Raw genomic sequence first — 24,770 nt, 5'->3', positions numbered from 1 at the left:
GCCTACAGCTATGGAACCCTGACCTGTTCACTGTGATGACTTGTTGCACCCTCGACAACTACTGTGATTATTATTATTTGACCATGCTGGTCATTTATGAACATTTGAACATCTTGGTCATGTTCTGTTATAATCTCCACCCGGCACAGCCAGAAGAGGACTGGCCACCCCTCATAGCCTGGTTCCTCTCTAGGCTTCTTTCTAGATTTTGGCCTTTCTAGGGAGTTTTTCCTAGCCCCAGTGCTTCTACACCTGCATTGCTTGCTGTTTGTGGTTTTTGTCTGGGTTTCTGTACAGCACTTTGATATATCAGCTGCTGTAAGAAGGGCTATATAAATACATTTGATTTGATTTGACAGTCAGCCAGAGTAATGGACACCAAGAGTCTAGTGGGAAGAGTTGAATCTGGAATACTCACTCCTGGTCGGGGATGGAACATCACGTGACCGTTCGTCTGCTCTAGTGGATACCGGATTCTGAAGTACCGGACACCGCTGGAGCTTGTGCCCTCCTTGCCCACAGTACAGACATAGCCCCAGCTGCTTCCGTCTGCGTCGTTTTGTCGCGGAAAGGCGTGTGACCCCTACCTCAATGGGTTCAGGCTCTGATCCCGAGTACTCGCCAAAGGAGGGAGAGAAGCGATGAGAATGCAGACGCTCCTGGAGAAGGTTATCCAGATGGATGGCCATCACAATGAGTGCGTCCAGGGTGAGGTTCTCATCCTGACAGGCCAGTTCTGTCTGGGCCTCCTTGCGCAGCCCTCATCTAAATAGCGTGAGAAGCGCTGGCTCATTCCATCCCCTGGAAGCTGCTACTGTCCGGACGGTGAGAGCATACTCAGCAGCCATCTGATTCTCCTGCTATAGCTGAAGCAGATGCTCACCTCCTTCAATGCCCTCCGCGGGATGATCAAAAATGCATTTAAACAGAGCCATGAACCCCTCATTAGAATCTAGCTCCTCCTCTCTCCCAGACGGAGCCCATTACAATGCCCACCGTGTCAGCAGAGGAATAACCATGGCAACCTTGGATCTCTCGGTGGTGGGGGCTCACAACTGGTATGAAAAATAGAGGGAGCACTGAAGGAGGAAGCCATGGCATTTGGATGATGTACCATTGTATTTCTCCGGGAGGGATAGACGGCCATCGCTGACCTGAGTGAGTTGCCGAATGGGCTGCTGCTCTGGCTCGCTGGGTAGACTGGCTCTAGAGTGTCCTTCACTGCTGGACTGCAACGTCTCTCAGGGGTGTTTGAGATGCTGCAGACCGTGGAGAACCTCTTCCATGGCTGTCCCCAGTTGAGCCAGCTGTTCATGTTGACGTAGAAGGTACCCTTAGTCATCGACCGTCTGAGAGATATCCAATTTTACTGCTGCTTCCATAGTTTGAGTTGGTATTCTGTAATAATGAAGCTGTGAGTTGGGAAGCAGGTGCAGGTGAAACGGTTAATAAAACCAGGAAAGAGACAATTCTATGTGGCTGCATGCCGGTAAACACGCATAATACCAACTGGTGAGTGAACATGAGGGAGTGACTTATAAAGGGGAGGGAATTATGAAGGTAATGAAGTACAGGTGTGAATCATAATGATGAATAGGTGCGTGTAATGATGAGTGCCATGTGTGCGTAATGATGAATCCCAGGACCAGTGGTTGGTATACCGGTGACATCGTACGCTGGAAGGGGTGAGCAAGAGAAGATGTGACAGGTGTCTACAGGTTTAAAGGTTTTTGCTCTTCCGTAGTGCCTTGCTGTCAGATGCCAAGCAGTTTTCATACCAAGCGGTGATGCAGCCAGTCAAGATGCTCTTGATGGTGCAGCTGTATATCTTTTCAGCCTCCTGAGGCGTTGTCCTCCTCACGACTGTGTTGGTGTGTGTGGCCCATGATAATTTCTTAGTGATGTGAACACCGAGGATCTTGAAGCTCTAAACCTGCTCCACTACAGCCCCCTTTCAAAGCATTTCATGGATACAGATGTGAGTGTTACAGAGTGATAGTCATTTAGACAGGTTACCTTGGTGTCCATGAGCACTATGACTATGGTGGTCTGCTTGAAACATGTAGGTGTTACAGACTGGGTCAGGGAGAGGTTGAGATGTCAGTGAAGACTCTTGCCAGTTGGTCATTGCATGCTCTGAGTATGCGTCCTGGTAATGCGTCTGGCCCTGCAGACTTATGAATGTTAACTTGTTTAAAGGTCTTACTAACAAAGAGCTACTCCAGGATTTGGGTGACACCCATGTCCTAGGGGGTCCAGAGCTCATGGAGGTGTAATTGTTCCAGTAGATGGTGGTGCTGGAGGCCACTGTGCACAGATTACGTCCAGAGACCCCCTATCTGACTGATACAACTGAGTTTCAGCTGGAGATTGTTCATGTGACTGTGATGTGCTGCCTCCACATCATTGTGTTACAATAGCAGATCCACTGGCACAGTTAGGGGGTATGTGTCTTTCAGTGAGGTTGGTCAACTTGTGCGTCTTCTCTCCCTTGTTAAATGCTTGACCTGTAAAAAGACTGATAGAGACAGGATTGAATGGATAATATTAACAAAAGCGGATAGCAATGATAAGATTACATTCTGCAAAACATTCTTATGTGGGAACAGTATTTTATGATACCCAGCCACCAACACCCTTCTTCCCATTCAGTTTATCCTTGAACCACTGATATCATTAAGGATTTGTCTGGCGACCTCCCGTTTGAAAACATAAGTCACAGTACCTGGTCAACCTTGACATTTACCAAAAACTAACATCTCAGTTGATCCTATTTGTTTGTGATGCTAGGGGTCTCCTACTTTCCTCTTCTCGTTCAAATTTTTATGCAGCAGCTCAACAAACAGGCAGAATCATATAAGCCCTTCAACAATGTTATTACTTGTTGATTCAACATGCCACAGAAGCTGGCTAGCATAACTCTCCATGTCAAGGATTAGCATGCTTACAGCCCGGATTAGCCGAGACCGGAGCAAGACTGAGCCTCACTCTGATCCATGACTACTAACTCCCCTTTCTTACAGATGAAAACAGCAACAGAATGGCAGAAAAACTTTTAATCACAAAGGTATTTTGTATAGAAGTAGATTGCAGTGTCAATGTTAACTATTGCTACAGTAAACTAAGGTAGCCTGGTGTTGTCTTGCAATTTTTCCCACAGCACAAACAGATGTGGAACCAGGCTAGAACTAAAGACCATAACTCATGGAGAGAATTTGTCGGTGGGTTCAGCCAAGAATAGGATCAAACATGAAGCAAGCACACTATTACCAACAGCTGTACAGTATTCAGATGTAGTCTGGGTCCCAGATTACACCCTATTACCAACAGCTGTACAGTATTCAGATGTAGTCTGGGTCCCAGATTACACCCTATTACCAACAGCTGTACAGTATTCAGATGTAGTCTGGGTCCCAGATTACACCCTATTACCAACAGCTGTATAGTATTCAGATGTAGTCTGGGTCCCAGATTACACCCTATTACCAACAGCTGTACAGTATTCAACATGTACAGTATTCAGATGTAGTCTGGGTCCCAGATTACACCCTATTACCAACAGCTGTATAGTATTCAGATGTAGTCTGGGTCCCAGATTACACCCTATTACCAACAGCTGTACAGTATTCAGATGTAGTCTGGGTCCCAGATTACACCCTATTACCAACAGCAGATTACTGTACAGTATTCAGATGTAGTCTGGGTCCCAGATTACACCCTATTACCAACAGCTGTACAGTATTCAGATGTAGTCTGGGTCCCAGATTACACCCTATTACCAACAGCTGTACAGTATTCAGATGTAGCCTGGGTCCCAGATTACACCCTATTACCAACAGCTGTATAGTATTCAGATGTAGCCTGGGTCCCAGATTACACCCTATTACCAACAGCTGTACAGTATTCAGATGTAGTCTGGGTCCCAGATTACACCCTATTACCAACAGCTGTATAGTATTCAGATGTAGCCTGGGTCCCAAATTACACCCTATTACCTATATAGTGCACTGCTTTTGACAGGAGCCCCATGGTTTATTCAGATGTCACGCCCTGACCATAGAGAGCCCTTGGGGTTCTCTATGGTGTTTTAGGTCAGGGCGTGACAAGGGGGTGTTCAAGTCGTTATTTTCTATGTTGGTGTGAGTATGGTTCCCAATTGGAGGCAGCTGATGATCGTTGCCTTTAATTGGTGTGGTCCGTTAGTGTGGTCCGTCTCCCACCTGCGTTGTGGGATATTGTTTTGTCTCGTGCCAGTGTGCGCTACGAACTGCACATTCGTTTGTTTACTTGTTGTTTCAAGTTTCACCTCAATAAATATGTGGAACTCAACTCACGCTGCGCTTTGGTCCACTCATTATAACGAACGTGACAGAACGTCGGGGTCCGCGGCCACAGAAACCCCAAGATTTTTGGGGGAAGGGCACAAGGGGCGGTCGGTTGAGCCGAGGCGAGAGCCAGAGACCGTCGGGGAGTCGATGGAGCAGTGTGAGGAGGGAGATCGGAGAGAGATGTTGGTTAGGTGTATTCTGCAGTGCATTCACCCTGAAGAGCGTCTTCTCAGCCCGGTACGTCCTGTGCTGGCTCCCCGCACTCGCCCTGAAGAGCGTGTCATCAGTCCGGTGAAACCTATGCCGGATCCACGCAACAGGCCTCCAGTGCGCCTCCTCAGCCGGGTAAGTCCTGTGCCAACTCCCCACACTCACCCTGAAGAGTGTGTCACCAGCCCTGAGTCCTTTGCTCCGGTGCCTAGTCCAGGCACGGCGTCCAGTCCTGCTCCATGGCCGGAGCCTTCCTCTGCATCGGTGCCCAGTCCAGGCACGGCGTCCAGTCCCGCTCCATGTCCGGAGCATTCCTCTGCGCCGGTGCTCAGTCCAGGCACGGCGTCCAGTCCCACTCCAGGGCCAGAGCATTCCTCTGCACCTTCCTCTGCGCCGGTGCCCAGTCCAGGCATGGCATCCAGTCACGCTCCAGGGCCTGAGCCTTCCTCTGCACCTTCCTCTGCGCCAGTGCCCAGTCCAGGCATGGCGTCCAGTCCCGCTCCAGGGCCAGAGCATTCCTCTGCACCTTCCTCTGCGCCGGTGCTCAGTCCAGGCACAGCGTTCAGTCCCGCTCCAGGGCCTGAGCCTTCCTCTGCACCGTTGCCCAGTCCAGGCACGGCGTCCAGTCCTGCTCCAGGACCTGAGCCTTCCTCTTGGCCAGTGCCCAGTCCAGGCACGGCGTCCAGTCCTGCTCCATGGCTGGAGCCTTCCTCTTCTCCGGTGCCCAGTCCAGGTACGGCGTCCAGTCCTGCTCCATGGCCGGATCCCGACTCTGGCCCTACTCACGCTGCGCTTTGGTCCACTCATTATAACAAACGTGACATCCGATCTCTATTAACTGTTGCCGAGGCAGAAACTATTCTTCCTGGGGTCCACAAAAAACACAAAACATGATATCTAACAAATCACTGATTGTCAGATCTCCCCAAGGAGATGTGGGTGTGGAGTCAGGCGCAGGAGAAACAAGTTCCAAAGAAAAGGGCTTTTAATTAAACTAGCTCAACAAACAACAGGGCACCGGACTACAGCAATAGCCCTGAAAACCCCACTCAGACACAGTCCAGGGGAAAAACACATGTAAAACACAAGCTAATAAAATTAAACCCAAACTCACTGACAGTACAAACGAAAACAATCCCGCACAAAACCCCAAAGGAAATGTTGAATTAAATACCCCCCTAATTAACCAAAATGAAACCAGGTGAACCACAAAACAGACATAACCAAAAGAAAAGGGAAAAGGATCGGTGGCAGCTAGTAGACCGGCGACGGCGACAGCCCAGCGCCGCCCGAACAGGGAGAGGAACCACCTTCGGTGGAAGTCATGACACTGATAGACAAGGACAGTCACACATATTTTAAATGCAAACAATAAATACAAAAACAAATAATAATAATAATAGTACAAACAATACCCCAAACAAGATGTGTGTTAAACCGTGTGATTGTGAGTGTGTGTTCCCTCACAGTCCCCGCCATTCCATAAAATGTTATTTAATATATTTTTTAAGGTAATTTTGCTGTTTGGGTGACTAATTTGATATGGAAGGGAGTTCCATGTGATCATTGCTCTGTATAATACTGTGCGTTGCCGTGAATTCATTTTGGACTTGGTGACATGTCTTGTGGAGTATGTATGGGTGTCTGAGTCTGAGCATGAAAAGTAGAAAAGAAGCAGCTAATCTCTCGTCAACCCTCAACCAGGAAAGACCGGCACATGCATGTTGTTAATTTTAGTTCTGTATGTGCAGTTAAGGGCAAGGCGTGGTGCTCTATTTTGAGTCAGCTGCAGTTTTGCTAGGTCTTTTCTTGCTGCACTTTATCATATCACTGAACAATAATCAAGATGGGATAAGACCAGAGCCTAAACAACTAGTCCAGTTGTTCAGAATGTCCTTTTAATAACAGACATACCCCTCCCCATTGTCACAACAACTTTGTCAATATGACTTGACCATAATAATTGAGCATCCAATGTCTTAACTAGGAGCTTAGCTTCCTCAACTTGCTCAACTCCAACTGAGGTCTTAGAGAATGTTTTGAACCAAAATAAGAGTAATGGCCCAAGTCAACTGGCCTGAGGGACACCGCACTGTACGTATCTGATGTTAGAGAAACTTCCATTGAAGAACACTCTCTGGATTCTATTGGATACATAACTCTCCAACCATGTGATGGCAGGTGATGTAAAGCCATAGCAAGTGAGTTTTTCAATAGCTGTTTATGATCAATAACATCAAAGGCTGCACTGAAATCTAACAATATAGCTCCAACTATCATCTTATTATCCATTTATTTGAACCAATCATTTGTCAATTGTGTCAGTGCAGTGCAAGTGTTGTGTGCACTACTCTGTAGGCATGCTGAAAGTCAGTAATGAACTTGTACTCTGAAAAATAGCATTGTAATTTATTTGGTCCATCACAATTCTCTCCATCAGTTTATTAAGAAGAGGCAGCAAACTGACTGGGCAGCTGTTAAAGCCAGCAAAGTGTCCTTTACCATTTTTTGGCAGTGGAATTACTTTAGCTTCCTTCCACACCTGTGTACACAGATATACTGGTTAAAGATATACTGTAGCGAATAGGGGTGGCCATACAGTCTCCTGCTATTCTCAATAGTTTCCCATCAATGTTGTCTATACCTGCTGGCATATTAATATTGATGGATAACAATATATTTTCCACCTCTCCTACACAAACTTGACCAAATTCAAAGCAGCAATCCTTCTCTTTCATTAATAGATATTTTATACAAAAATATGATGGTTCACTGTTCATTGTTTCACATCATTTCACTTCTGTTGTTATAAATTAACTTCAGTGAATGATGTAGGTTAATTGGGTTTTCTGCCCATGATATCATTTAAGGTACTCCATAGTATTTTTCAACTGTGTTTTATGCCACTTATCTTGGTTTGGTAGTGTAATATATTCATCTTTTTGTTAAGTTTAGTCCCAACATTTCTATGTTAACCAATCACCTGAGTTGCCACCAGTGAGGGGCCACAGAAAAACAAAGAAAGTCACGCTCAAACACAAGTGTGCAGACCTTATGTGAACTGAAACTGTATTGTCTCAAACAAGGCCCTTGACATTTAATTCTAATGATAAAAACACTCTGGTATATACAATATAGTCTTATGGGAAGCCTACTAATAGTTGATTTTCTCCATATTTCCAAGTATTAATTATGACCGAGATAATGATCACTGCTAAGAACAGTAATCTACTGTGCCAATGACATGCAGGACACAACCTCCATTGAGCAATACAATACCCTCACCGGTATCCCATTGATCAGTGCACTGTAGTTACTGGAATATACATGTTTTTCACCTATGTGAATGTACCGCAAGGGGACATTTAAAAGATATATAAGGGAGGTTTTTGTATGTATTATGCATAAAGCTAAAATAGAAAGTATTAGGGTGTGTTGGGAATTAGGGTAAGCGTATCTGATAACCGTAAACAGGTAAATGCCATGGTGTTTACGCAGAAATAAACATACACAGAAAGTAATGTATGTTCATTTTAACTTCTTATCAAGCAGCGGCAGTAGTAGTAGTAGTTAACTAGCAATGCAAAGGTCAGTTGAGAGAGTTGCTTTATCAATTAGATAATAATTATCCCACAATATCAGTTTGTTGCCACAGCATTCTCCCCTCTGACCCAAAGAGGGAAAGCCAAAGGTGATTAAATGCAATGGGTCCAAGTTGACATATAATTACTAAATGGATTTAGTCCTATTTGTTTGCTTTAATTGCCTTGCTGGCACATCTACATCATGGTATTGAGTTTGGATTCAACATGTCATACAGCAATTTAACTTTCCAAACATCAGAATATTTGTTTTCCATATCCATCTTGCCAATAAAGTTTGTATGCCAGGAATTGGAAAAGCTCTTCTTTGGACTGATTTTGCAATATCTTATCCTACACCTCTCTTTGTACAAAAGCCTCAGTATTGTACCAATATTTTGAGAACGATTGTTTTTCTGGATGGAAGCTGTTATTTTTTTCAAAAGCAGAACAGTGTACAGTGACAGTTAGTAAGGATATGATCTCTACAACCATTCCTGAAGGCCTGCCTGTGAGATCTGTGAGCTCTGGTCATAAGAACAACCCATTGGCAGACAGTTTCAGTCTGTCCCACAGCTTAGCCTCAGCTCAGACATGATCCACAATCCTACCATCCAGACGGTTTAAGGGATGCTAAATAAATGGCCTGTGAAAAGTGTCTGTGTCTTGACAGGGCTCAACGTGAAGGGAGAAATGGCATTGGCTCTCTGGACCAGAAATTAATCACAGCCAACGGCCCGGTCAACCGAGCTACTAACCCACTGTGACCTCATTCCAGGACACCAGGGGCTCTGAGACTCACACAGACCCTGGTAAGAGAGGCTAGGTGTGTACCAAAATATCCTAGGGGCTAGACCTCAAGGTGTTCCACCTCATATTCTACTGAGAGGGACTAGACCTCAAGGTGTTCCACCTCATATTCTACTGAGAGGGGCTAGACCTCGAGGTGTTCCACCTCATATTCTACTGAGAGGGGCTAGACCTCGAGGTGTTCCACCTCATATTCTACTGAGAGGGGCTAGACCTCTAGGTGTTCCACCTCATATTCTACTGAGAGGGACTAGACCTCTAGGTGCTCCACCTCATATTCTACTGAGAGGGGCTAGACCTCGAGGTGTTCCACCTCATATTCTACTGAGAGGGACTAGACCTCTAGGTGCTCCACCTCATATTCTACTGAGAGGGGCTAGACCTCGAGGTGTTCCACCTCATATTCTACTGAGAGGGGCTAGACCTCGAGGTGTTCCACCTCATATTCTACTGAGAGGGGCTAGACCTCTAGGTGTTCACCTCATATTCTACTGAGAGGGGCTAGACCTCGAGGTGTTCCACCTCATATTCTACTGAGAGGGGCTAGACCTCGAGGTGTTCCACCTCATATTCTACTGAGAGGGGCTAGACCTCTAGGTGTTCCACCTCATATTCTACTGAGAGGGGCTAGACCTCTAGGTGTTCCACCTCATATTCTACTGAGAGGGGCTAGACCTCAAGGTGTTCCACCTCATATTCTACTGAGAGGGACTAGACCTCTAGGTGCTCCACCTCATATTCTACTGAGAGGGGCTAGACCTCTAGGTGTTCCACCTCATATTCTACTGAGAGGGGCTAGACCTCAAGGTGTTCCACCTCATATTCTACTGAGAGGGGCTAGACCTCTAGGTGTTCCACCTCATATTCTACTGAGAGGGGCTAACCCTCTAGGTGTTCCACCTCATATTCTACTGAGAGGGGCTAGACCTCTAGGTGTTCCACCTCATATTCTACTGAGAGGGGTGTTAGACCTCTAGGTGTTCCACCTCATATTCTACTGAGAGGGGCTAGACCTCTAGGTGACCTTCCACCTCATATTCTACTGAGAGGGGCTAGACCTCTAGGTGTTCCACCTCATATTCTACTGAGAGGGGCTAGACCTCTAGGTGTTCCACCTCATATTCTACTGAGAGGGGCTAGACCTCTAGGTGTTCCACTAGACCTCATATTCTACTGAGAGGGGCTAGACCTCTAGGTGTTCCACCTCATATTCTACTGAGAGGGGCTAGACCTCTAGGTGTTCCACCTCATATTCTACTGAGAGGGGCTAGACCTCTAGGTGTTCCACCTCATATTCTACTGAGAGGGCTAGACCTCTAGGTGTTCCACCTCATATTCTACTGAGAGGGGCTAGACCTCTAGGTGTTCCACCTCATATTCTACTGAGAGGGGCTAGACCTCAAGGTGTTCCACCTCATATTCTACTGAGAGGGACTAGACCTTCCACCTCATATTCTACTGAGAGGGGCTAGACCTCTAGGTGTTCCACCTCATATTCTACTGAGAGGGGCTAGACCTCTAGGTGTTCCACCTCATATTCTACTGAGAGGGGCTAGACCTCTAGGTGTTCCACCTCATATTCTACTGAGAGGGACTAGACCTCTAGGTGCTCCACCTCATATTCTACTGAGAGGGGCTAGACCTCTAGGTGTTCCACCTCATATTCTACTGAGAGGGGCTAGACCTCGAGGTGTTCCACCTCATATTCTACTGAGAGGGGCTAGACCTCTAGGTGTTCCACCTCATATTCTACTGAGAGGGGCTAGACCTCTAGGTGTTCCACCTCATATTCTACTGAGAGGGGCTAGACCTCTAGGTGTTCCACCTCATATTCTACTGAGAGGGACTAGAACTCTAGGTGTTCCACCTCATATTCTACTGAGAGGGGCTAGTCCTCTAGGTGTTCCACCTCATATTCTACTGAGAGGGGCTAGACCTCTAGGTGTTCCACCTCATATTCTACTGAGAGGGGCTAGACCTCAAGGTGTTCCACCTCATATTCTACTGAGAGGGGCTAGACTAGGTGTTCCACCTCATATTCTACTGAGAGGTGTTCCACCTCATATTCTACTGAGAGGGGCTAGACCTCTAGGTGTTCCACCTCATATTCTACTGAGAGGGGCTAGACCTCTAGGTGTTCCACCTCATATTCTACTGAGAGGGGCTAGACCTCTAGGTGTTCCACCTCATATTCTACTGAGAGGGGCTAGACCTCTAGGTGTTCCACCTCATATTCTACTGAGAGGGGCTAGACCTCGAGGTGTTCCACCTCATATTCTACTGAGAGGGGCTAGACCTCTAGGTGTTCCACCTCATATTCTACTGAGAGGGGCTAGACCTCTAGGTGTTCCACCTCATATTCTACTGAGAGGGGCTAGACATCTAGGTGTTCCACCTCATATTCTACTGAGAGGGGCTAGACCTCTAGGTGCTCCACCTCATATTCTACTGAGAGGGGCTAGACCTCGAGGTGTTCCACCTCATATTCTACTGAGAGGGCTAGACCTCTAGGTGTTCCACCTCATATTCTACTGAGAGGGGCTAGACCTCTAGGTGTTCCACCTCATATTCTACTGAGAGGGGCTAGACCTCTAGGTGTTCCACCTCATATTCTACTGAGAGGGACTAGACCTCATATTCTAGGTGACCTCCCACCTCATATTCTACTGAGAGGGGCTAGACCTCGAGGTGTTCCACCTCATATTCTACTGAGAGGGGCTAGACCTCTAGGTGTTCCACCTCATATTCTACTGAGAGGGACTAGACCTCTAGGTGCTCCACCTCATATTCTACTGAGAGGGGCTAGACCTCTAGGTGTTCCACCTCATATTCTACTGAGAGGGGCTAGACCTCTAGGTGTTCCACCTCATATTCTACTGAGAGGGGCTAGACCTCTAGGTGTTCCACCTCATATTCTACTGAGAGGGGCTAGACCTCGAGGTGTTCCACCTCATATTCTACTTAGAGGGGCTAGACCTCTAGGTGTTCCACCTCATATTCTACTGAGAGGGGCTAGACCTCTAGGTGCTCCACCTCATATTCTACTGAGAGGGACTAGACCTCTAGGTGCTCCACCTCATATTCTACTGAGAGGGACTAGACCTCTAGGTGCTCCACCTCATATTCTACTGAGAGGGGCTAGAACTCTAGATGTTACATCATAGCACATACTGAGTTCTGGGAAAGTAAGAGGTGCTTTGAGGCGCACAGCACATCAACCCTACTGAGAAGTGCTAGATATGCATCTGACATTGCACCCTGTTCCCTATATAGGAATAGGGGTCTGGTTAAAAAGTAGTGCACTATATACAGAGGAGCGTGCCATTTTTATTTTGTTTATTTTTTATTTCACCTTTATTTAACCAGGTAGGCTACTTGAGAACAGGTTCTCATTTACATCTGCGACCTGGCCAAGATAAAGCATAGTAGTGTGAACAGACAACAACACAGAGTTACACATGGAGTAAACAATAAACAAGTCAATAACACAGTAGAAAAAAAGAGTCTATATACTTTGTGTGCAAAAGGCATGAGGAGGTAGGCAATAAATAGGGCATAGGAGCAAATAATGACAATTTAGCAGATTGACAATGGAGTTTTATTTACCTTTATTTAATGAGGCAAGTCAGTTAAAATAAATTCTTATTTTCAATGACAGTCTAGGATTTGAACCTTGTCAGCTCGGGGGTTTGAACTTGCAACCTTCCGGTTACTAGTTGAACGCTCTAACCACTAGGCTACCCTGCCGCCCTAGTGATAAATGATCAGATGATCATGTGCAAGTAGAGATACTGGAGTGCAAAAGAGCAGAAAAGTAAATAAGTAAAAACAGTATGGGGATGAGGTAGGTAAATTGGGTGGGATATTTACAGATGGACTATGTACAGCTGCACGGATTTGAGCTGCAGACTACTGTATGTGTTGCACGACAAACCCTACTAGAGCCTGTGGAGTACAGGAAAGTTGTTTTCTCTGGGAGCTACATGTCAAGACACGCAGGGTTACAAGAAGTCAATACCCTGAAATGTACCTTACTTGGACGCAAGGTAATGTTGGATTTTGAAGATAGTCTGCATATTGACAGTCCAGGAGAGATGATAGTCAGCCTATTGACAGTCCAGGTGAGATGATAGTCAGCCTATTGCCAGTCCAGGAGAGATGATAGTCAGCCTATTGACAGTCCAGGTGAGATGATAGTCAGCCTATTGCCAGTCCAGGAGAGATGATAGTCAGCCTATTGACAGTCCAGGTGAGATGACAGTCAGCCTATTGACAGTCCAGGAGAGATGATAGTCAGCATATTGACAGTCCAGGAGAGATGATAGTCAGCATATTGACAGTCCAGGTTAGATGATAGTCAGCCTATTGACAGTCCAGGAGAGATGATAGTCAGCATATGGACAGTCCAGGAGAGATGATAGTCAGCCTATTGACAGTCCAGGTGAGATGATAGTCAGCCTGTTGACAGTCCAGGTGAGATGATAGTCAGCCTATTGACAGTCCAGGAGAGATGATAGTCAGCATTTTCGACTCAGTGGGTTTTGTCCAACATGTCTCTGGACCCACTCACTGTCACAGTCATACTCTGGACCTAGTTTTGTCCCATAAAATAAATGTTGTGGATCTTAATGTTTTTCCTCATAATCCTGGACTATCGGACCACCATTTTTTTACGTTTGCAATTGCAACAAATAATCTTCTTAGACCCCAACCAAGGAACATCAAAAGTCGTGCTATAAATTCACAGACAACACAAAGATTCCTTGATGTCCTTCCAGATTCCCTCTGTCTACCAAAGGACGCCAGAGGACAAAAATCAGTTAACCACCTAACTGAGGAACTCAATTTAACCTTGCGCAATACCCTAGATGCAGTTGCACCCCTAAAAACTAAAAACATTTCTCATAAGAAACTAGCTCCCTGGTAGACAGAAAATACCTGAGCTCTGAAGCAAGCTTCCAGAAAATTGAAAAGGAAATGGAAGTCTTCTGACTGGCTTGGAAAGACAGTACCGTGCAGTACCAAAGAGCCCTTACTGCTGCTCGATCATCCTATTTTTCTAACTTAATTGAGGAAAATAAGAACAATCCGAAATTCCTTTTTGATACTGTCGCAAAGCTAACTAAAAAGCAGCATTCCCCAAGAGAGGATGGCTTTCACTTCATCAGTGATAAAATCATGAACTTCTTTGAGGAAAAGATCATGATTATTAGAAAGCAAATTACGGACTCCTCTTTAAATCTGCGTATTCCTTCAAAGCTCAGTTGTCCTGAGTCTGCACAACTCTGCCAGGACCTAGGATCAAGAGAGACGCTCAAGTGTTTTAGTATTATATCTCTTGACACAATGATGAAAATAATCATGGCCTCTAAACCTTCAAGCTGCATACTGGACCCTATTCCAACTAAACTACTGAAAGAGCTGCTTCCTGTGCTTGGCCCTCCTATGTTGAACATAATAAACGGCTCTCTATCCACCGGATGTGTACCAAACTCACTGAAAGTGGCAGTAATAAAGCCTCTCTTGAAAAAGCCAAACCTTGACCGAGAAAATATAAAAAACTATCTGCCTAAATCGAATCTTCCATTCCTCTCAACATTTTTAGAAAAGGCTGTTGCGCAGCAACTCACTGCCTTCCTGAAGACAAACAATGTATACGAAATGCTTCAGTCTGGTTTTAGACCCCATCATAGCACTGAGACTGCACTTGTGAAGGTGGTAAATTACCTTTTAATGGCATCAGACCGAGGCTCTGCATCTGTCCTCGTGCTCCTAGATTTTAGTGCTGCTTTTGATACCATCAATCACCACATTCTTTTGGAGAGATTGGAAACCCAAATTGGTCTCCCCGGACAAGTTCTGGCCTGGTTTAGATCTTATTTGTCGGAAAGATATCAGTTTGTCTCTGTGAATGGTTTGTCGCCTGACAAATCAACTGTAAATTTCCGTGTTCCTCAAGGTTCCGTTTTAGGACCACTATTGTTTTGACTGTATATTTTACCTCATGGGGATGTTATTCGAAAACATAATGTTAACTTTCACTGCTATGCGGATGACACACAGCTGTACATTTCAATGAAACATGGTGAAGCCCCAAAATTGTCCTCGCTAGAAGCATGTGTTTCAGACATACGGAAGTAGCTGGCTGCAAACTTTCTACTTTTAAACTCGGACAAAAAAGAGATGCTTGTTCTAGGTCCCAAGAAACAAAGAGATCTTCTGTTGAATCTGACAATTAATCTTAATGGTTGTTTATCTAAAAACTGTGAAGGACCTCGGCGTTACTCTGGACCCTGATCTCTCTTTTGAAGAATATATCAAGACCATTTCAAGTACAGCTTTTTTCCATCTACGTAACATTGCAAAAATCAGAAACTTTCTGTCCAAAAATGAGGCAGAAAAATGAATCCATGCTTTTGTCACTTCTAGGTTAAACTACTTCGATGCTCTACTTCCCGGCTACCCGGATAAAGCACTAAATAAACTTCAGTTACTGCTAAATACGGCTGCTAGAATCCTGACTAGAACCAAAAAATGTGATCATATTACCCCAGTGCTAGCCTCCCTACACTGGCTTCCTGTCAAGGCAAGGGCTGATTTCAAGGTTTTACTGCTAACCTACAAAGCATTACATGGGCTTGCTCCTACCTATCTCTCTGATATGGTCCGGCCGTACATACCTACACGTACGCTACGGTCACAAGACGTAGGCCTTCTAACTTTCCCTAGAATTTCTAAGCAAACAGCTGGAGGCAGGGCTTTCTCCTATAGAGCTCCATTTTTATGGAATGGTCTGCCTACCCATGTAAGAGACGCAAACTCGGTCTCAACCTTTAAGTCTTTACTGAAGACTCATCTCTTCAGTGGATCATATGATTGAGTGTCGTCTGGCCCAGGAGTGGGAAGGTGAACGGAAAGGCTCTGGAGCAACGAACCGCCCTTGCTTTCTCTGCCTGGCCAGTTCCCCTCTTTCCACTGGAATTCTCTGCCTATAACCCTATTACAGGGGCTGAGTCACTGGCTTACTGGGGCTCTATCATACCGTCCCTAAGAGGGGTGCGTCACTTGAGTGGGTTGAGTCACTGATGTGATCTTCCTGTCTGGGTTGGCAGTCACCCCCCTTGGGTTGTGCCGTGGCGGAGATCTTTGTGGGTTATACTCGGCCTTGTCTCAGGATGGTAAGTTGGTGGTTGAAGATATCCCTCTAGTGGTGTGGGGGCTGTGCTTTGGAAAAGTGGGTGGGGTTATATCCTTCCTGTTTGGCCCTGTCCGGGGGTGTCCTCGGATGGGGCCACAGTGTCTCCTGACCCCTCCTGTCTCAGCCTCCAGTATTTATGTTGCCGTAGTTTATGTGTCGGGGGGCTAGGGTCAGTTTGTTATATCTGGAGTACTTCTCCTGTCCTGTTCAGTGTCCTAAGTGAATTTAAGTGTGCTCTCTCTAATTCTCTCTTTCTCTCTTTCTTTCTCTCTCTCAGAGGACCTGAGCCCTAGGACCATGCCTCAGGACTACCTGACATGATGACTCCTTGCTGTCCCCAGTCCACCTGGCCATGCTGCTGCTCCAGTTTCAACTGTTCTGCCTTATTATTATTGGACCATGCTGGTCATTTATGAACATTTGAACATCTTGGCCATGTTCTGTTATAATCTCCACCCGGCACAGCCAGAAGAGGACTGGCCACCCCACATAGCCTGGTTCCTCTCTCGGTTTCTTCCTAGGTTTTGGCCTTTCTAGGGAGTTTTTCCTAGCCACCGTGCTTCTACACCTGCATTGCTTGCTGTTTGGGGTTTTAGGCTGGGTTTCTGTACAGCACTTTGAGATATCAGCTGATGTATGAAGGGCTATATAAATACATTTGATTTGATTTGATATTGACAGTCCAGGAGAGATGATAGTCAGCCTATTGACAGTCCAGGAGAGATGATAGACAGCATATTGACAGTCCAGGAGAGATGATAGTCAGCCTATTGACAGTCCAGGTGAGATGATAGTCAGCTTATTGACTGTCCAGGAGAGATGCAATGTTATTGATCCAAATTGCTGGGTTACAGTCTGTAATATATAGATACTATAATATATACTGTGGATACTGTAATATATAGATATTAAATTATATAGATACTGTAATATATAGATACTGTAATATATAGATACTGTAATACATAGATACTGTAATTTATAGAGAGTATAATATATAGACATATAAAATATGAGAGTATAATATATACAGTAGATTATATAATATATAGAGAGCACAATATATAGATACTATAATATGTAGAGCGTAAAATATATAGATACTATAATATATAGAGAGTATAATATGTAGATACTATAATATATAGAGAGTATAATATGTAGATACTATAATATATAGAGAGTATAATATGTAGATACTATAATATATAGAGAGCACAATATATAGATACTATAATATATAGAGAGTATAATATGTAGATACTATAATATATAGAGAGTATAATATGTAGATACTATAATATATAGAGAGTATAATATGTAGATACTATAATATATAGAGAGCACAATATATAGATACTATAATTTAAAGAGAGTATAATATGTAGATACTATAATATATAGAGAGTATAATATGTAGATACTATAATATATAGAGAGTATAATATGTAGATACTATAATATATAGAGAGTATAATATGTAGATACTATAGGGTCACGACTTAACCACAGGACTTGACTCTAGAGAGTGTAAACTTTGTGTTGTGAGCGGCACTTGGTGGAGTTTGACCAGGCCGTGCGTGTGATATTGAGTGTGATGTGGACCGTGATATTAGGCGATGCGATACACACCGCAGGGCTCCAGCGTCATAATGACCTCTGAATATCTCCACGGTAACAGCCTGTGACTGACAGATAGGCCTCTTCAGGTGGAACATTGTCTCAGTCCTAAATGGCACCCTATTCCCTTTTTATGGCACTATGTTGTACTTTTTACCCTGTGGGCTCTGTTCAAAAGTAGTGCACAACAAAGGGATAGGGAGCCATTTGGGATGTAGTCAATGTTAGAGCAGCTATGGGGGTCCAGTTAGAGAAATGTATGTATTTTTCATGTGAGGGAGAGAGGGAGTGTCAGTTATGTAACCATCCATCAGTGGGATATCTGTGGATCAATGGGCAGAATGGCAATACTGAAAATGGACTGACCCCTCAGGAGTAACTGACCCCAGTTACATAACAGGAGTGGTACTGCGTATGCTGACTTAAGGAGATGCACTGTTAAGGCCCTTTGCTGCACTGTAGGAGCTAAAAAAAAGTAAGAAATCAAAGACTAGTTAAATGACATCTGAGATTTTCAAATGGGTGCAAGTCAGGTTTCTGTAAGGAGCACTTTGTTTCATGCTAAAGAAATCTGTAATTTCACAAAATGGTGGTGGAATTAAATGTAGTCACGCCCGAAACCTATAAAAAGGAAATTGGTTTTGTGCATGTAATTTTGACAATTAGTCATTTTTAATAACATATGTCTCACTCTTGAGTAAGTCTTAATGTGTGTAACACTGCCCAAGGGTATATTACCCGATTTGAATTAATTTCCTCCTCTCCAACACAATTTCCTCCTCTCTCCTTTCCGTTCTTTAACCTCTGTGGGCCCTGTGCAGATCTTGTATCCCTTCCAGCCCAGTCTGGCTTGTCACACTGTATTGGCCATTTCCTCGACACAACAGCGCTGCCTGTCACAACTGACACCTGTTTCCTCTCTGCAATCTACCGGGGACAGAAGCTGAGCTCATCTGAGCAAACTATATATCTTCCCATGTAAATATCCATTACCTCACTGAGCATGTCCTGTTGTCTGCCCTCTCTCCTCTTCCCCCGCTTGCCCTATCTATCTGCAGAGAGGACTTGGCTGCAGCTCCAGTCTGCGGCTCCAGGATGAAGGCGGTGAAAGGGAGTTTGACAGGGGATGAGCCTAATGCATAGCGCCTGTATGTATCATATCATGACATCAGTAAAAGACAGACAACACCCGCTGCATTTAAACACCAGTGTAGGCAGAGGTAGGTAAGTGGATTCATATTGCCTGTCTTTCTGACCACAGAAAACATTCAAGTTCCTTAGGTTTAGAAGGAGACACAATGCCATGGAGGGTTGATTTATTCACATTGCTCGTCCAATGCATCTCCAGAGTAAACCCTTGAAAACCTTTGATTCCAACTTGGTAAAAAGGAAAACGTTTTAACATACCATGAAAGTTACATGCCCATCTCTGTCCCCTGACATTGTTTGATAGTCTACAGTACATTTGACTGTATATGACATCAGATAAAATAGATGTATTGAAGACATACTGTATTGACGACATACTGTAGTAAAGGTATTGTGACCAAGGACATTGTGTGCTTCAACGGAAGCCTTTACATCCACACATGACCTGTCCAATGAACTTTTGGATACAGCGTCTAAGTTACATGCCTATTGCTCTTCCATGTTTGATAGTGGTATATGATCACATACAGGGACTTTTTCAACATTTTGTTGTTACAACCTGAATTTAAAATGAATTAAAATTTGATTTTATGTCACTGGCAAACAGACAATACCCCATAATGTCAGAGTGGAATTGTGTTTTTAGACATTTTTACTAATTAATTAAAGATGAAAAGCTCAAATGTCATGAGTCAATAAGTATTCAACCACTTTGTTAAGGCAAGCCTAAATAAGTTCAGGAGTAAGAATGTGCTTAACAAGTCACACAATAAGTTGCATGGACTCATGTGTAGCCCTTTCCTGCAGTCAATGAACAGAAGCACCCCTTTGGCATCATGGTTGGAATGTTATTCATATTTTTCATAATTTCATGACAAATACAAATAATTTTTCAAACAATGAAAATCCAGTGTTTCTATTTCAACCAGTTTTGTTATATTTCAGTCTTCTTTGATGTATATAAAGTGTGATTGTCACGATTTACTAGGAGTGGTGGGTGGAATCAGGCGCAGAGAGCAGGGTTCCGTAGATTGTCAATTTATTCTCCTGCGCACAAAAACGGTCACGCCAACACACAGGGCGCATACAACTGACCAGCCCAAAACCAGGACCAAAATAGTCCGGAGAATAAACACACGAAAACCACCATACAACAGAGTAACAAAAAACAATCCCGCACAAAACAAGAGCGGGACAACCTACTATATATAAGGACGCTAATTAAACTAAAATACACACAGGTGAAACTAAAAGACAAAACCAACAGACAAACGAAAAAGGGATCGGTAGTGGCTAGTAGGACGGTGACGACGACCGCAGAGCACCGCCCGAACAGGCAGGGGAGCCAACTTCGGCGGCAGTCGTGACAGTGATATTAACCTCTTACACTTATGGTGGCGCTATTTCATTTTTGGAAGAAAAACGTTCCCGTTTTAAACAAGATATTTTGTCACAAAAAGATGCTCGACTATGCATATAATTGCTACTGTTCGAAAGAAAACACTCTGACGTGTCCAGAAATACAAATATCTTCTCTGTGCGTGCCCTTTAACGTGAGCTTCAGGCAAAACCAAGATGACTTGGCATCCAGGAAATGACAAGGATTTTTGAGGCTCTGTCTTTCATGATCTCCTTATATGGCTGTGAACGCAAGAGGAATGAGTCTGCCCTTTCTGTCGTTTCCCCAAGGTGTCTGCAGCATTGTGACGTATTTGTAGGCAGATCGTTGGAAGATTGACCATAAGAGACCACATTTACCACGTGTCCGCCCGGTGTCCTGCGCCGAAATTGGTGCGCAAAAGTCACCTGCCAGTATTTTTCCATGGGGCACAGAGAGAGAAGCAAGCTTCCACGAACTGCATGTCAATGAAGAGATATGTGAAAAAACACCTTGAGGATTGATTCCAAACAACGTTTGCCATGTTTCGGTCGATATTATGTAGTTAATCCGGAAAAAGTTTCACGTTGTAGGTGACTGCATTTTCGGTTCGTTTCGGTAGCCAGGCGCAATGTAGAAAACGGAACGATTTCTCCTACACACAGACGCTTTCAGGAAACACTGCGCATTTGGTATGTGGCTGGGAGTCTCCTCATTGAAAACATCAGAAGCTCTTCAAAGGTAAATGATTTTATTTATTTGGTTATCTGGCTTTTGTGAAAATGTTGCGTGCTACATGCTACACAAAATGCTATGCTAGCTTTGCATACTCTTACACAAATTAGTCAATTTCTATGGTTCAAAAGCATATTTTGAAAATCTGAGATGACAGTGTTGTTAAGAAAAGGCTAAGCTTGAGAGCAAACGCATTATTTTAATTTTATTTGCGATTTTCAGAAATCGTTAACGTTGCGTTATGCTAATGAGCCTGAGGCTTAGTCACAATCCCGGATCCGCGATGGGGAGTTTCAAGAGGTTTAACCAGGTGATGTCATCGCATATGTAGGAGGTGGAACAACATGGTTGGTTAAGTCATATTGAGCAGGGCTAGAGGCTCTACAGTGAAATAAGGCAGTAATCACTAACCAGGACAGTAATGGACAAGGCATATTGATATTAGAGAGAGGCATACGTAGCCAAGTGAACATATGGGTCCAGTGAGTGGTTGGGCTGGCTGGGGACACAGCGATTCAGACAGTTAGCAGGCCAATGCTAACAAGCTAACAGTTAGTAGGCCGGGGCTAAACAAGCTAGCAGCTAGTAGACCGGGGCTAGCTAGCAGTTAGCAGGCCGGGTTAGCAAGCAAGCAGTTAGCATGGGCTAGTAGTTACAGACCGGGCAGGTAAGCTAGCAGTTAGCAGGCCGGGACCGGCAGGTAGTAGACCGGGGCAAGCTAGCAGTTAGCAGGCCTGGGTTAGCAAGCAGTTAGCAGGGGCTAGCAGTTAACAGACCGGGTTAGCAAGCAAGCAGTTAGCAATGGCTAGCAGTTAGCAGACCGGGCCTGGCAAGCTAGCAGTTAGCCGACAGGGTTAGCAAGCAGATAGCAGGGGCTAGAAAGTTAGGCTTTGCGATGGGGGTAAGGACATTGTGTGTTGAACTGAATCCTTTTCGATCCCCATGGCGACCTGTCAAAACATTTAATTAATTTAAAAACAGCTGCTGCACTGCTAGAATTTCGATTGACATTAATCGTCAGAAATTGCTCTAATACTTTAAAGTGGCTGCCTCTTAAGAACATGTCGAAACAGACTTCAGGTTAAGCACTTTATTTCAGAAGAATCTTTGAGAGAAAATGTACGACTTGTTAATTTCGTCACCACTTGAAGGGTTTCCAATAACATCCCTCACACCGTAATATAATGCTCCCATCTAAAGATGCACATTATGAAAACTGGAATTGTCTTTTCAGTAGTTTGGGCTGAATAACAGAGAAACCCATGTATTCTGTCTACAGTCAAATTAACATGCGTGTTGCATCATATTGCAGAGGCAAATACCAAGTCCTTCTTAATGACTGGACAGGTAAATCTACCAAGTCCTTCTTAATGACAGGGGCGGTGAATCTACCTATGTTTATCACTGGATTCAGGGTCAAAAGTTAATGATATTATTTCCATGTAGGACAGTAGAGCCAAATGTTGGGACTGTCAATGACCAGAGAGAAGGAGGAAGAGGGGGAGAGGAAGAGGAGGATGGCGAGGAGGAAGTGGGGGAAGAGGAGGGGCAGGGGCAGGGGCAAGGAGGATGTTGATGATGATGATGAGGAGGAGGTGAGGGGGGAGGGGCGAGGATGAGAGGGAAGAGGAAGCACTAAATTAAAGCATATGCAGCAGGGTGTTAGTCTGTTTATATGTGCAAGGAAATACAACTGCGATTCGCCCAGGGAAAAACATCAGCGCATGAGAAATGTCAATTAGCCATTGACTGTGAGGATTGTGATGTGAACCACAAATTAACACAGATAGGAGAGAGGATCTGAGATTGATCAGTTATTCTGCTCTGTTTCTTCAAGGTTGAATAATAGTATAACATGCCATCGCATCACAACGCTCACTCTTCCACCTGCTTTGCATAACTGCAATTATTCAAAAGATAATTTGTTAAAACTTATGCTAATTCAGTAGTCCTCCCAAAACTAATTACAAATGTAATTTTCTCTTTCGTCATGGTATTTAATTAATACTTCGGCTTGGTTGACTAAAAGCATCATACAAGATATATTATTTTTTCCTTTTTTTGAAGAGGTAATGTATAACTCGACAAATCAGTCCTGACAATTGAATATTCACATTCTGCAGTTCATAACCTAAGTTACGATGTTTATATTTATATTGTCTATAGTAACAACAGAACCACAAATAGAAACACATCATTCTTATTTCAATGAACAGAATACACCATGGGCCATTGTGGCAAGTCTAAAGATCCAATGCATTCGTTTTTGTCTCAATATCAAATCATTTCTGGGCAACAATCGAGTACCTTACTGTGATTGTTCTCAATTAAAATGATCGAAAATAAACAAAAATAGCTTCTTAGCAAAGAGCAATTTCGCAAACAAGAATTTTGCTAGAACTGTCTGGCAGTGGTCTGAGGGGAAAACTCAAAACTAGCTGGGGGGAGGGGGGACGACGATGACTCAAAACTAGCTGTTATTGGCACAGAGGTTTGCAACTCTCTTTCTTACTGGTCATTTAACTAATTTACTGGCTGGTGATGTCAGCAGGCAGGCTAAAACTCCATCCCACCAAAACAGGCTAAAATGTCAGGCGGTCTTTTCAAACAGCTCTTATCCTAAAAGGGCGTTATCATCATTTTCACAATTTCACAATATTATTCCAACATCATAGAGTGGAAATATATATACAACACAGGAATCATGTTTTTGACTGCACTGGGCCTTTAACACATTCATGGTGACATTTTTAAAGTTGTTATCTTGTCTTTGTTTTAGATACAAGCCAAGGAAAATATAAACTTTAAAAAAATGTATACATTGATCCTCTCTAAGGAAATATTGGTACATTTCCACAAAATCTTTGACGAGACACAAAACAAGTTCCAGAGCTGAGACAAAAGTAATAATCCATGAAAATACAGGTTCAGTCCCTGCAAACAAACATTTCTCATCAGGACGTCCCCAGAATGTCACAAAATGCTCCAGACGTTGTGTCATGGTCCCCTGAAGGTTTTGTCTAGTTCCCTATTTATACCAGGTACGTCACTTAATGGTCACAAACAATAATTCGACCCAGGGCACGGGCACCCTAGTTTCATCACTTCTTGTTGCCAAGCTCATCAAAGCCATGATTGGTGAACCACTGATCCACACACAGCTCTTTTGGCAATATTAGGGACACCCACAAAAACAGTGTTTTTAATATACTGTACAGGGTTTTCAACTTACATATTTGACATACATGATTACATTGTGTATGTTATTTAAACAGTAATTATTATTCAACAATTCCTCACCTGGGATTTGAACTCACAACTTCTTGGGTCAAAACAGTCAGATTTTCCAATCTTTTCTTTCACAGTTTCACTGTGAAATTGACTTACACAGATTTATACAAACTCCATGTCCATTTATCTTCACAGTACAAAGACCTTCCTCTGCGTCATTGCTAGCACAATTCAGCTTAGTTGGGATCAGTAAGATGACACAGGCCTTGAAGCTGGGCTCGCCAGTGTGTAATTCTGAATTAACTCCATTTGAAAGTGTCTGTGCTCTGTCTTGAATATGAATGAGAGAGAAGACAACAACATCAGATCATAGGGCTTGTACCTGAAAGCATTATGAATGCCTCAATTCCCATCAATGTACTTGCTAAGCTTTGCAAGAGGGCTAATTATTTCTGGACACTTGCAAACACTGCTCGAAGCGGTAATTTCTTTATTTTGAGAAACAAAATCCCAGCTACTGCAAATCTACT

This window comes from Oncorhynchus masou, chromosome 11, assembly GCF_036934945.1.
Source record: "Oncorhynchus masou masou isolate Uvic2021 chromosome 11, UVic_Omas_1.1, whole genome shotgun sequence".
Lineage (NCBI taxonomy): Eukaryota > Metazoa > Chordata > Actinopteri > Salmoniformes > Salmonidae > Oncorhynchus > Oncorhynchus masou.
Note: the sequence above shows the minus strand (reverse complement) of the source record.